At 42.9% G+C, this 13,921-nt stretch overlaps 1 long non-coding RNA gene across 1 annotated transcript; it reads right to left on the bottom strand.

The window, feature by feature from the left end:
* Nucleotides 1–9,445: 9,445 nt before the first annotated feature.
* On the bottom strand, nt 9,446–13,676 carry LOC142407041 (uncharacterized). Its single transcript, XR_012774802.1, has 3 exons — nt 13,390–13,676; nt 13,161–13,297; nt 9,446–10,536 (listed from the first exon to the last, which is right to left on the bottom strand). It is a non-coding gene; the product is annotated as an uncharacterized LOC142407041 (long non-coding RNA).
* Between the last annotated feature and the right edge of the window lie 245 nt (nt 13,677–13,921).

The following is a 13,921-nucleotide window of genomic DNA, read 5'->3' as shown; positions in this document are numbered from 1 at the left end:
TTCAGATTCTCTCCCCCATCCCACCTGGGGCAGGGTGAGTGAGCGGCTGTGTGGGGCTTGGTTGCCAACTGGGGCTAAACCACAACAGGAGCCCAGCAGTTTAAGCAACGACATTTGTAGAGGGAGGCCATCATTATTGGTCCCACAGCAGACCTTATCTCTCCTGATGAGCTCGGCTCATTACTGTGAGTTATTGCCATAAGCATTTTCAGCACAGGTAATATAGATGAACCGAGGACTGTTACTAATCAAAAAGAAAACCTTAATTACCTGGAAGTAAAATGAAATACTCTGTTCCCCCCACAACTACAGCAAATATTTATGTTTTGCTCAAGAACAAAAGCAGAACAACGCAAAATTTGAAGTTCCTGTTGTGGTGGGGAGAAGCAGTGACCCTGCAAAGCCACGACAGTAAGAAGGATTTGCGACTGCACGGCGCAGTGAGGTGCACTCATGTTTTCTGCGCTTTTCGTGGCCAGGCTGCTCACCTGGATTCCAGAGGCTCGCAGCAAGTCACGCAGGAAGCAACCTCATGAATCCTGCTCGCTGGCCCTTTCTCCCAGGGAGCATCTGCCATATCTAACCCGTTCCTGACAGATGCCTGTCTAACCTGTTTTAAAACCTCTAGTGATAGATGCTTTCACACTGTTCCCCAGGCAATCTCCTCCTGCACTTTGTTATACATATGGCTGGAGACAAGCGGCTAGGTCTCCACATCCTGTAGTTTCCGCCCCATACTATTTCTCCTGTTTCTAGAGGACATTGGTAAAAGATTTAATCCCTGAGGAGTACATAAAAAAGATGCTGCAATGCTGGAAAGTTCCATGCATCTCCTCAGTCTTCCCTAGATTAAAAAGCACTAATTCTTTTGATCTTTCCTCACAGACCACATCATACATACATTTTTCTTGTTCTCCTCTGAACTCTCTCCAGCTTGTTTACATTTTTCTTGAAATCTGGTGTCCACTACTAGGCCCCACATTCACATTGTCAGTGCTAAATCAACTGAGAAGGTTATGTGATGTGCCAGTATTTACCCCTGTTTCTTCATGCCGCAAACATTTGCCTTTTTTTTTTGCAAGTGTCACACTGTTGATGCACCTGCAGCTCATGATCTGTTCCACCTCAGAGGCTTTTTCAAATCACTGCTGCCTAGCCAGTCTTTTCCCCTCTCAGATTTATACTGTAGATTGATGTCCTTTCTGAATACATTCTAAACATCCCATCTCCGAGGCAGCAGGAGATCCCCACCTCTAAGCATCAGCATCAGCTCCTTGAGTAGTGCTGATGCAGTTGTTTGTGGGCCTACACTATCATCAGCTGTATCAGTGAAACAACTCAGTCTAACAAAAAACAAAGAGTGGGGGAGGGAAGGACAAAGACGGGTTTTGTGGTTTTTTTTAAATCCAGATCATTTTGTTGATCTGATTTACAGAGCAACCCTGCAAAACCAGTTTCTTGTATTTGAGGTCACTGAACATCTCATTAGTCAAGCTGGTCTCTTACTACCTTCCTGTCCTTCCTACACACTGGGATAATTTCCAGCTGTGCTCATAATACTATTGAACTCCTCTTAGCTACTCTCCTTTATGCTCAATGTTTCTCTTCTGCCACCAATTCTCAAAGTAAGAGAATTATTCTTACTTTGTATTCTTACTCTGTATTCTTACATAAATATCATTATGCTAGCTCCAACTCATTTTGTCTCGAGAGAGACCTGTGGTTGGCAAGTGGCAGAGTTCTGTTTGCAGACATCTCCAGTTTCACTCCAGCTCACTGGGTCAAAAAAGAATAAAAAGCAAAGTCTCTAAGCCAGTTTACATTCCTGCCTGTGAAACTAACAAGTAGACAGGTAGGTTTCAAAATAGCCAACATCAAGGCAATGTCAAGGCTCTGATTTTAACTGGAGGGCTTACAGCAGTCTTGACTAAAGGCAAAGGTTAACCTGTCTCCCTAGTTAGTGTCGCCAACGCAGGACTGCAAAAATTATTCTGTGGGAAAGCAGTAGGATGATTTACAGTTTTTCCTTGTCCAATAGGAAGACAAGAAATGCCAGATCTGCTGCCAAGTGCAGCTCTGCAAAGGAGGTTCCCACCTGAGTCAGCTTTAGAAGCTCCCAAAAATAGGTTGCTGTTTATTTTAAAATCTTGTTTTTCAGATTTGAAGGTGCTTCTTTTTTTCCATGTGTATCTGCAAACAGATACTTAAAGATTTCAGTACTTCATTTAAAGCCTCATTTAGCCAGACTGCCTCAGTCTAAAATAACTTCAATTGCTACAGGTCCCTGCCAATTTCTTTGGGTCAGAGAAGCACACAAGCGCATGCGCGCACACACACAAGCCATATCTGTTCAAATTCCTTAAATAAAAAGGGGCATGCCTCCCTTTGCTAGATTCTCCTGTTCCACCTGGAGCCTCTGGCAGGATCTGAGGAATCTGTGTAAGCATTTGTAAGAACACTTGTATGTCCCTTCATTTCGTACAGTAGGTGTTCTGATAAAATCCTTCCTATCAATATTTGTATATTTCTTGGACACCAATCTTTGTGGTAAAGTTTTTTATACTCATTTATAACTTTAGGGTACTTTTTGTTTATTAGAGTGGAAACGCAGCTGTTGTTCCATGACTACTTTTTAATTAATAGTAAGGTAGCAGAAAGGGTGCAATATGATGTCAATTGCACAATTCTGTATGAAGGCAGTAATTTTAAACACAACATGGTAATTGTCTTGTACCCCAAGGGATGAAATAAGATCACTGGCTTGCATCAGTGCAAAAGTTACTACAGAACACAAGAAAAATAGAGCATAAGTGTAGGCAGAGATGTTGGGAAATAAAGTTGCTTAACAATGCATGGATAATTCACTGCAGGGTATGAAGAATTATATGGGTGAGTATATAAGGGATTAAAAAAAAAAAAGGCAGGCATTTGTGTACCTGCTACAGTTACTCAATACTGTAAGACCGTGAGAACAAATGTTTCTGGAACAAAGCCCACGGTTTTAGTGCCACGGTGTATCTTATCCTTAATTTATGCAGAATATTACTTTATGATCAAGAGGCAAAAGGCTCCAAAAAGCCACCCCATAGAGAACTTAAGAATTTGTAATAAGCCAAACCATTTAGACTGGGACAAAAAAGAGGAGCTTGAAATTAAAAAGTGCAGAGAATCCATCAGAGAGTTGCTTGCCACATGTGGCAGTTCAGTAATGCTTTATTTATTTTGTTTTTATTTTATTTTAAAATTAAAATATCACCTAATCTTTTTGGAAAAAAATTAAAATCACAGAATCATAGAATCATTTAGGTTGGAAAAGACCCCTAAGATCATTGAGTCCAAACATAAGCCGAACACTGCCAAGTCCACCACTAAACCGTGTCCCTAAGCACCACATCTACACGTCTTTTAAATACCTCCAGGGACGGTGACTCAACCGCTGCCCTGGGCAGCTTCTTCCAATGCTTCATAACCCTTTCAGTGTAGAAATTTTGCCTAATATGCAATCTAAACCTCACCTGGCGCAACTTGAGGCCATTTCCTCTTGTCCTATCGCTTGCTACCTGGGAGAAGAGACCAACACCCGCCTCGCCACAACCTCCTTTCAGGTAGTTGTAGAGAGCGATAAGGTCTCCCCTCAGCCTCCTTTTCTCCAGGCTAAACAGTCCCAGTTCCCTCAGCCGCTCCTCATCAGACTTCTGCTCCAGACCCTTCACCAGCTTCGTTGCCCTTCTCTGGACTCGCTCCAGTCCCTCAATGTCTCTCTTGTAGTGAGGGGCCCAAAACTGAACACAGGATTCGAGGTGCAGCCTCACCAGTGCCGAGTACAGGGGCACGATCACTTCCCTAGTCCTGCTGGCCATTTCTCATACAAGCCAGGATGCCATTGGCTTTCTTGGCCACCCGGGCACACTGCTGGCTCATATTCAGGCGGCTGTCAACCAACACCCCCAGGTCCTTTTCTGCCAGGCAGCTTTCCAGCCACTCTGCCCCAAGCCTGTAGCGTTGCATGGGCTTGTTGTGGCCCAAGTGTAGGACCATCTTAATATATGTGTATACATACACATATGTAATATGTATGTAGTATACATATATGTATTCAATTAAATATGTATTCGGCCAAATAAAAATAATAAATGAGCAAAGTTATTTTCACTTATTTTGCTTATTTCTAAGTTGGGAGATTACAAAGCAACAGATGGCAGCCTATGGCACCTGGGGATCCCAGCCTTTTTTTTTTTTTCATAAGCTGTATACACATTCCCATTCACACACAACTCTAAACAATCTCTTAAAAGAAGAAATGAAGGCACCATTGACCCGTAGAAGTACGGCAGAGGTCAAAGCTTTTGATTGCCACTGGAGTTCAGTCTCTTCATTCAATATTTACTGCAGTTGTCGCTTCTCACACTGAACTTGAAACACTTACAGGTATGAAAAGACTGTTAAATGTACAGTTTTTTCGGCAGATGGAGAACAAACAAGAAAGTGTAGGGGAAGAGCACATTTTTCTGATGACACTAAATAATAATGAATGTTGCATTAGAATGCTCTATAATAAAAGTGGCTGCACAGTACCTGAAGACATAAAGAGTTAAATGCCAGAGTGCTCTTGCTGGGTTCTGCAGGGCTCTGCCCTACCTCACAGCTCAGTAGTCATTTTGATGACAACAATTAAAGATTTGAAACTTTCTCCCATGGTTGCAGAGAAATAACTTAAAGGCAGCTAAGAAATTAAAAGTGAAAGGATTCAGAAAACGCAAACTAATCTATACTGGAGAAGTTAAAACCTGGAGTACAGCTATGCTAAAAGAAACAGGGATAAATGTTTTGCCCAGTGGATGGCAAATGTGGGAGATATGAGCAATGTAGAAGCATCAGATTGCATAGGAGGAAGTAAAAATCTGTCTCCATTTGAAAGTCTCATTTAAAACATTGCATTCCGGTTCAGCCACTTCACTACAATGAACAGACTGACAAAGTGCAGACAGTTCCAAGAAAATCATCCAGGAGTAATGAATTATCCAGGAGTAGGAACGGAGACACCTTCCAGGAAAAATCCAAAGTTCAAGGTATATATTATAAGCTAAAAATAGCTACAGAGGCATGATAACGCTTTGCAAATATCTGAGGATGTAGGATTCTAGGGATGGAGGGTGAAGGACTTGGAATACAAAAAGAGGTGTGCACCTGAGCAAATGTGGCTGACAGAGTGACCAGAACAACCCGTTCCTCACAGCGCGGGAGGTGTCGATAGGAGAATGAGACCAGTGATTTGATGAGTGCCAATGGACAGGACATGTGAAACTGAGTGTGTACGTAGGTGGGACAAAGCACCAGAACGTTAACTCTGAGGAAGCCATACATTGCAGCAAGAGTAAGCGGATGGCTAGATAGATCGCCTGTTCTTTACTGTCTGCAGTGTTCGGTATTAGACTGAATTGTAAAATTCTCTAGTCACCTTTCCCTCAATTACGTTGTGAATATAACAACAGAGTCTAATAGTTCTTAAAATATTCCTTGTGTCTTATTTAAGCAAGGTCATTATAAAGGGAAAATATCTATATGCTCTAATTAGCTAAAACTGCTTGCAGGCAAAAACAGTTCCTCGATGTTATTCTCTGTACTCTGCCAACTTCAGTTGCCTACGGAACTTCTTGGGGGCCAGCCAAGGCCTGGCCCCACACCCAGGTGCCTCTGTTCAGTGCATTTGAATGCTCTGTCAGTGTTCATGCAAAGTATCCACAAGTACTTTTCTTCTTTCATGTTGTATACTGTCTGTTCACACGCAAAGAAGGACTCTCAGATTGTCCAGTTTTACACATTGGCAAAATCATGACCACTCATTTTTGTCACATTTACAAATCACAGCTGAACTACACAGATATTACTGTTCTCAAAACCCTTGTAGCTGTCTTTGAATTGATAATATATTCCATCTTTTGACCTCCAAAGACTTTTCTTTTTCCCAGTACTACCTTGAACAGGTAGTTCTGGGTAGTAGAACTACCTCCTGTGTGAGGCCATCTATCCACTGCACCTGTTTCCTTTACCGTAAGGGTTAGGAAGGATGGTCCTTCACAAAACTCTGATCTTCATCCCAGAAACTATAGCAGCTCAGTGCAAAACACCCCCCCGCCTCACATTCTGCAAGCAGAGCACATAGCAATCCCTTCTAACCCTATAGCAGTTTTAAAATCTTTGCGCCATCGTAACTTCCCTTGAAGCCACCCTCTTTCACTAATGCTACATCCTCATGAACTGTCAGAGACTGAAGGGAAGGGAATTCCTGATAAGGGGAGAAGAAATGGTGCAGTGGTGGAGCTTTTCTCCCTCTTGCTCCTGTGAAAGAAAGTGGGAAAAGAGAGCACACCATTTAGTTTTGTGCAGCTGCTCTTGCTCTGTGGATGTTTTCTGCAGGAGAATTGCTGCAGAGTTTTGGGGGTGAGAGCAGAATGCCAAATGTCCGGTGCCCTCAGCCACCATACCCTGCAGAGGTGTTTCTGTGCTGAAATACAGGCGAGAAGCAACACTTCAAAGCTGCTTCTTCTATGTCTCCCATGTAGCTACAATTCAATAGCCCCTAACTGAGCTTCTCACAGGATAGCTGCAATTGAATTTAGATCTGTCTAATATGAACAAAGGCAAGATGTCTTCCATCTTCCTCATAGGAAAGATCCTAAAAGATCTCTAGTATCTGTAATGTTGGAATGGGGCACATTTTCCAAAATCTGCTGCTGACAAATACATCTCATCAAGGAGGTTTTCTGAGAATTGCCACAAGCATGAGCAACTATATCCTTTTGTTCATTCTGTAGAAAGCAGAAGTTTAGCTTTCAGATCACTGTCTTGCCTCAGGACTGAGTTTAGAGCTGAGCAGTCAGCACATGTAGCATTTACAGTGAGGATGGAAAGAATAAAAACACAGAATGTAATGCAGAGACAGCAAATTCCCCTCATTTTATAGAGCTGGCCTGCTCAGCAGCGTGCAGGGCCAGTAACTGAACTTTGAGAAATACGAAAGAACCAAATGGCCCTACAACATGGGGAATATCTGCAGTGCCGCACATTTTGCCACGTTCTTTGACATACCTCCAACACCCCAGGTGACTCTTTGCAAGGCCTGTGTAGAGAGCCCCGCATCGGTTTGTGTCAGGACAGAGCCTCACTTACCAACACAGACAATTCTCTCCCACTTTTCTGAATTTCTGGGATAGCATCAAGGTGTCTAACCTGGACTGAGAATCAGTTCTTCAAGGCTTTACTTTAGTACACCATCTTACTTGTCACCTACCAAAGCTTGCTCGACTCATACGAAATAGTGAGTTGACCGTATTAACCATTTTCACTATGTCGCTGAACATGTGCAGGGCGATAAGGGTAAAAGGCCCCAGTGTGTTCTTCTTTGACCTCCCCCTGTAGCACCTCCCCTTTAGCAGAGTGCCTAAGACTGTCCTAGGTGGTTTGAATGATTTTTCTAACTCATACTAGTATTTTACTGTTCTCCAGCAAAAAGGCTCCCGAGGTGTGGCACACAAACATTTTTACAAGTGTTTTTTGAAGGACAAATTAGCTTACGTGGCAGCAGTAGTGGATTCCAAGTTGCTGTGTGCCGACTCTTGTCTGAACAAGAACAAATGCCTCCACGTGAACAGCGACTGTGTGATGTGGGGAGGAATGCCTGACGGCATATAACTACCTGCCCACAAGGAAAGCACATTTATAAAGGTCTTCACTTATTAATCACTTCCTGAACATTAGACAAACACTTTCACAACAGCAATTACAGCCAGTCAACAGAACCTCACTGCTGTACCTAGTGCATCCAACCGCTCCTCTCAAAATGCCTCCAGCACCAACCCAGGTGGTGCCTGAACCTGCACTTGCAGCTCAGGATGGTGGAACAAGGAAAGATAAGGGGAAAGAATAAGATAAAGCACAGGGTATTGGTGAAACCGAATGTGCTTTAGGTAGGCGAGTGGATTGGGTCGGGGGCACGCAGCAGATGGGCAGAGGCGAAAGGTTGGGATCTGAGTGAGGTCCGTTACTCAGACAGGAAAGTAGAGCATCTGAGGTAGATTCACCGGTTTGCAGGAGCGGGACATGCAGCAGAAGGATGTCAGTACGTGGATCTGAGGATCTAATGAAGGGGACGGAATGCACTAGGAGGGAAGAGGCAGGCAGGAGGGGAAACAAACCTCTTCTGACCCATGTTTATGATCTGGAAAAAAGTATTCTAGTAATATCTACCAATGCTGACAAACAAATTAAAGTTTGAATCCTCCCTGCCCCAGTTCAGTATTGATTTGAAAATTATCTTCAATTGAAAGCTCGGTGTACTTCTCATAATGCAGGCTACGTAGCTGCACACACAGAAACTGTAAGTTAATCAGCGGGAGAGATTTACCGACAAAACACAGGGCAAGTAACAGGGTGAGGTATAGTAGCTCCTTGCTAGGCTCAGAAACTGTGTCTGAGCTCCCTCTAGTGAGTTGTGGTGGTTTTCTACACTCGGAGGTCACTACCAGCTACCATATACCTATTGACTGGATAGCTAAATTCAAAGCCAAATACTTTTAAAACAAACGGGCAAAGGATCTTTGTACCTGTCCTGTAACAGTTCATGTCAATTCTGCTTCACAAAGCTAAGTTCTTCTTTTCAGAAGTTGCCAGAAAAGTAAAAAAGAACAAATGCAGTTTTAATGGTGTTAGAGACAAATTGAAACTAGACTGTTTCCAAAGCACTTGCAAAACAAAAGCAGCAGGCTTCTATAACGTCCTACTGCAGGTAACATAAATATTTTCTAAAACACAGAAGGGAGTGCGGTCAGGGCTTTTGCCATCATGAATGCAAAACAACTGCCAGAAGTAAGGCTGGCATACAGATCACTTCACTTGATATCTTAACGAATAAGTCAATGGGTGAATCACTACCTTTTTTGAAAATTCGGCCTGCTCTATTTTCTACATGACATCTGAACTCTCATACATGGCCACTGTAAGCCTAAAAAGGAGATTGTACAATTTATTTAAGTCTCAGGATTCGTGGTCCTCCCCCAATAACATCCCCTTTCCAAACTTTAAAAAATGTTTAAAATTGTTCAATTTTTAAAGTTAAATTTTTTAAAAACTAAAATAGACATTCAAAAAATTGTCATGGAACATGCGGCTTGAGACATGTATGTCCATTCTGATGACAATTCTCTGCCTGCCAGTTTAATTATTTCCTCCTGGAATGAGGAATGGAAGGGACCTTTTTGTATGCAATGAGCTTAAGGTAGATTCACCAATTCTGAGTATAGACTATTGCGCCTGGGCAAAGCCAGAGCAAATGCCACCAGTGGCATTTGGGAGTGGGGAATCCTAAACCAGAAGCACACCAATCTCATGGTGGAGCTACAAAGTGTTGCCCCAGCTCCTTCATACAGGCACACACATCTGCCTATGTTTTTCCCCACAATTGTGAGGAAAAAAGGAATACTTCTATCAAAGCAACACTCAGCTGTCTTGTGGTCATCCTAAGTGTGTCCTCCAGCTCTACGGGTGATTTGCTGTGAGGTTGTACACAGTTTACTTCACCTGTCTCTGTAGCATACGGGACCCCTTGTCTTGGTTGTAACCTCTTGTCTAGGCACTCCTGCTACAGCAAGCTGTGGACACCAGCATTACTGTTTCCTGCCATTGCTGTTCTCTTGCTCGTTATCAATTCTGCTGTGCTCATGGGACCGCATTTTGTTGCATTGTTTAGCCACCACCACAAATTAACTTCTACTCATGTATTCATCCTTTTGCAAGTTTCCTGTGCCACCAAAAAAATCCCTGTCTCCTAGATATGTGCCACTAACAACCTTTTACAGTCCTACCCCCTTCTGGGTAGAGCAGAGAAGTAGTTCCCTCACAGTTCCTGTCCTCACACTGCCCTGCCTGGACTTCATTTCCGGAGTTCTCAAATCCAGGTACACATGTAGGAGTGGGCATGACAGCAGCCATAAAGTTAACCAGAGCAGGGTGAGAGGTTGTTATCCCATCGGCCAAGGATGACTGAAAGCTGTAGAGGAAGTTAATTTACCCAAATGAGGAAGAGAATGAAGAACTGGAGCTTTGCATTTAACATTACCGAGCAGCAATATTTCCCTGCCCACCACATCAGGCTCGTCACAGGCTCACCAACAGGAGGTTTGTCCACTTGTTTTTACAAAAGATCTGAGAAGGAGAGGAAGCACCCAAAGGCCGTGGTAGTAGAAACCACTGCACTCTCTCTCCACCTCCCAGGCTAGTTTACCATTTGATCATGCACTAAGCGTTTGAATGGAACTTTTCAAAGCAGTTGCTCTATCCTGTCCTACAAATCTAGCTGGTAATTGAGGCGTCCAAGGAGAATAATGTTTTGTAGCTGAAATGACCAACGCTGAATGCACTGTGATACATAACAAGAAATATAGCATGTGGAATGAAAGGTACCTTACAAGTAATTTGGAGCACCGTGGTCAGATTCCGCATCAGAGGAGGCATATAGTGCTGAAACCATCTGGCCTGCGGCTACAAGAGAGGCATAAAACCAAGTTAATGGCAGCATGCCAGGGCCTTCTTAAAAAACTAAAACGAAGTAAGTGCTGGTGTAGCACCACCAAAGGCTCTTTAATGGGCCTGGAGACAGAGTGCCCTTACATTTCATTGCATACCTAACAGCAGTACCTGCGCCCACAGAAGAAAGGTTATTTCTAATGATCACTCTCTATGTCTTATAATGGTTCCAGACCCGTGGTAAATATTAAAAGCTCTGGTTGTCCTTCTTGCCCTTTAATTTTTTTTTATAAAACATACCGGCATTTGACTTCTTATGAAAAATGACCAATCTTCTTTATAGGAATAAATAACAAGATCCAGCAGGTGAAGCTGAATCTGAAACTAGGACATTTTAGGTTAAAAATAACTCATTAGGATTTAAGCATGTAAGCCACCTGAAAACAGGCCATAGATGCTTATCAGAATTACCAGTTAAAAGCAGATGCTAAACCTGCATGTCTGGTTCAGAGAACAGTACAAATAATCTGAAATTTACTCCCAAACATTAATGAGATAAATTGACCATTGCATGGTTGTGCACTGAAATCAGCCAGAGCAGCGAAATCACTAAGCATTGCCTAGGTCTGAGGAACAGACTTGTGCTGTTGTCAGCTATTACAGCCACACGATGTGGACTTATTTTCCTCTCATTAACACTTCAATCCTTTCCTGTATTTTTATGTGACCGATTTGTAACATACGCAGACAGAAACACAGAATATCGGTACTTCAAGCAGTTTTGTTTCAGCTGCAGCCATCGGTCTGCGTTATTGAATACAAGACATCTCCTCTCGCTTGCACAGCCCCCCCAGGACGATGATCTCGGGGGACACGGCCTCCGGCACCCGAGAGCTGAGCCCAGCTGCCACAAAGCCATCAGGTGGCACCGCTCGCTTGTGCTGCCCTTGATTTTTGACGATTTACCCTTTATGTATTCTACTGACGTTGGTGTGTGGACTGCACCTATGTGCTCTGTCCTATTTAGGATAGCTTTCCGTCTTTAAGGTCTGGACTGCAGAGCTGTTGTTATTTCTTTTGATGTAAGTAGGGAGGGAATAGGAAAAATCCAAAGAAGGGCAAACCATGTAAAAGGTTCTATTTTTGAAGCAGCAGTCTGGAAAATACTTGCTGCACAGAGGTCAACATTTGTTTTTAAATAAAAATCTGGATGCTTGTTTGGTTTTGAGGTGTCTGCTTATCAGCGTTCTCAGAGACTATGGTTAAATTTCATTTTGTAGGAGTTCTCAATACTCTCTGCTCGCAAATCATCAGCCCACACACATGCCCTGTTTTCTCTCTCTTGAAGGGACAGCAGAGGGAAGGAAGGAAAGTGAAATAATAATTTCTGCCAAAAAATAAGACTGAAGGTGTACACACAACTAGACTAAACACAATGAGAAGGCACTATTATATCTGGCCTCTGGCTTAAACGAGATTGTCTCTAGCTTTTCCCTCTGTCTTCCTCCAGTTCCTGGAAGCCATCAAGCTGTGCCCAGAGCTCATTCCCTCTGTCTCCAGCCTCCACTTGTGTCCTCTTCTAATTTGCTTCCTCTTTGCATTCTCTCCGGTGCACCTGGAAGTGCCACATTTGCAGACAGAACATGGCCCACATGACCTCACCCAGTTACTCGCATTTTACTGATGGACAAGGAGGGAGAGGACATCTCCTCAGTTTGATGTGGCAACATATTACCAAGAATTCATTTTGATTCTGCACAAGTGTCTTTCAAAAATTGCAAGTACAAATTTTTGCTTGCAAATAACTAAAAAGTGTGCATGGCATTTATCTTCCTCAGGTAACACTTGGAGGATCTCCTAAGGACTCTGGGGTTAGCACTTGATGCAAGACATCTTAATAACCTCCTAATCTTTGCAATATCTGTTTTGCTGGCTAAGTGATTTAACACTATTGTATGGATATAAATAAGTAATATCTATGTACACTGTAATGGACAATAAATACTGACCCTGAAATATTCAAATACAATGAACAGGTAGTAAAAACAATCAAACAAATCTAGTGAAGATGAGGCTTTTTATATATAACTTGTAGTTTCTGAGTCTTCAAGTTTCTTAAAATATTTGTTTCTCCATAGCCACAAGGGACAGAAATTTTTATATTAAAAAATTCGGACTCTAGTTAGAATATACACACATTAGTGGAGACTACAAAAATACTGTTCGACCTGGGATAAAATATGAAGAGTTGGAAATACAGCACACACAGGAGGCCTTCAGCTCTGATTATGAGTCTCCTAGAAGCAACTGATTGCATAAAGGATATCCCTAAACGACCCTTACAAATAAGGCCCACAAGGAGTTTCTCTCTCGTTCAAATCCAAAAGCCATAGATGCAGTGTTTTCAGTTTTATTCCCTCCCATTCCCCTGGGCCCTTTTGCTTTCTCCCAGGCTGAGCTAGCTTCACTATTAAACACAGCTGCCTCTCTCCCACACTCACATAGTTCCCTATGGCAGCCAAACAGAACGGCAAAGGACTCTGGTGGGTACGGATGGCACAAAGGTCTCCATGGACTGTTTCTAAATACACGCTTAGAAGGGAAAACAGCAGAAACATTTATAGTGAATGTGTTATTACAGACTTCACCATTAATCACCGAGCAGCTCCAGGAATGTTGCTCTGCGGATCTTGCCACCTTAGAAACCTTCCGGAGGCACTTTGGGAATTTGTCCAAGATTCCACCAAACTTCTGGCCAAGCAGCAATACCTTGGACCTGCATCCAAATGTCAAGCATAGTCAAAAAAAAGCTGAACTTACCTTAAGTCCACTGGAATTTATAACTAGTAACAATTTAATTTTCCTTACCTACAGCAGAGGTTTATGCTGGCTCAGCTGTCCAGGAAATTAGTCACACATTGATGGAACCGGCGCAAATTCCCATTATAGGTGGAACCAAAAAAGTCATAGCCATCGCCCTCACAGCTGCAACCTCTTGTCCAAGGTCAGTTGGATCCAGCTCCTCCCCAAAACCTATTAGAAGTCGGACACATTGCCAAGAATCTTTGAGAGAACAGATTGCTCCTCCCAGGACTGCCAAAGAGAGAGCAAGAATCAGTCACCTAGAGGGGACGGCAAGACAGGCAGGGAGCTAGCAAGAATCACTCAGATATAACCTGCTTTTCTGTCTTCTTCCACTTTTTAAAAGGGACTCGTTCTGCGCAGCGTAGCAGAACCAATTACACAACATAAGTTTCAAACCTCTAATTACAGTGGATGCTTCTGCCTCAATATTGCTGGAGGGAAACATTCATGCAATGAAGCCATGGTATCTGTGACAACAACGTCATGTGCCATGCTGATCTAATACTCGTTCATGGCTAAATTTTAGTGTCGCCCT

Source organism: Mycteria americana, chromosome 3 (genome assembly GCF_035582795.1).
Source record: "Mycteria americana isolate JAX WOST 10 ecotype Jacksonville Zoo and Gardens chromosome 3, USCA_MyAme_1.0, whole genome shotgun sequence".
NCBI lineage: Eukaryota > Metazoa > Chordata > Aves > Ciconiiformes > Ciconiidae > Mycteria > Mycteria americana.
This window is presented reverse-complemented; position numbering and strand designations above follow the sequence as displayed.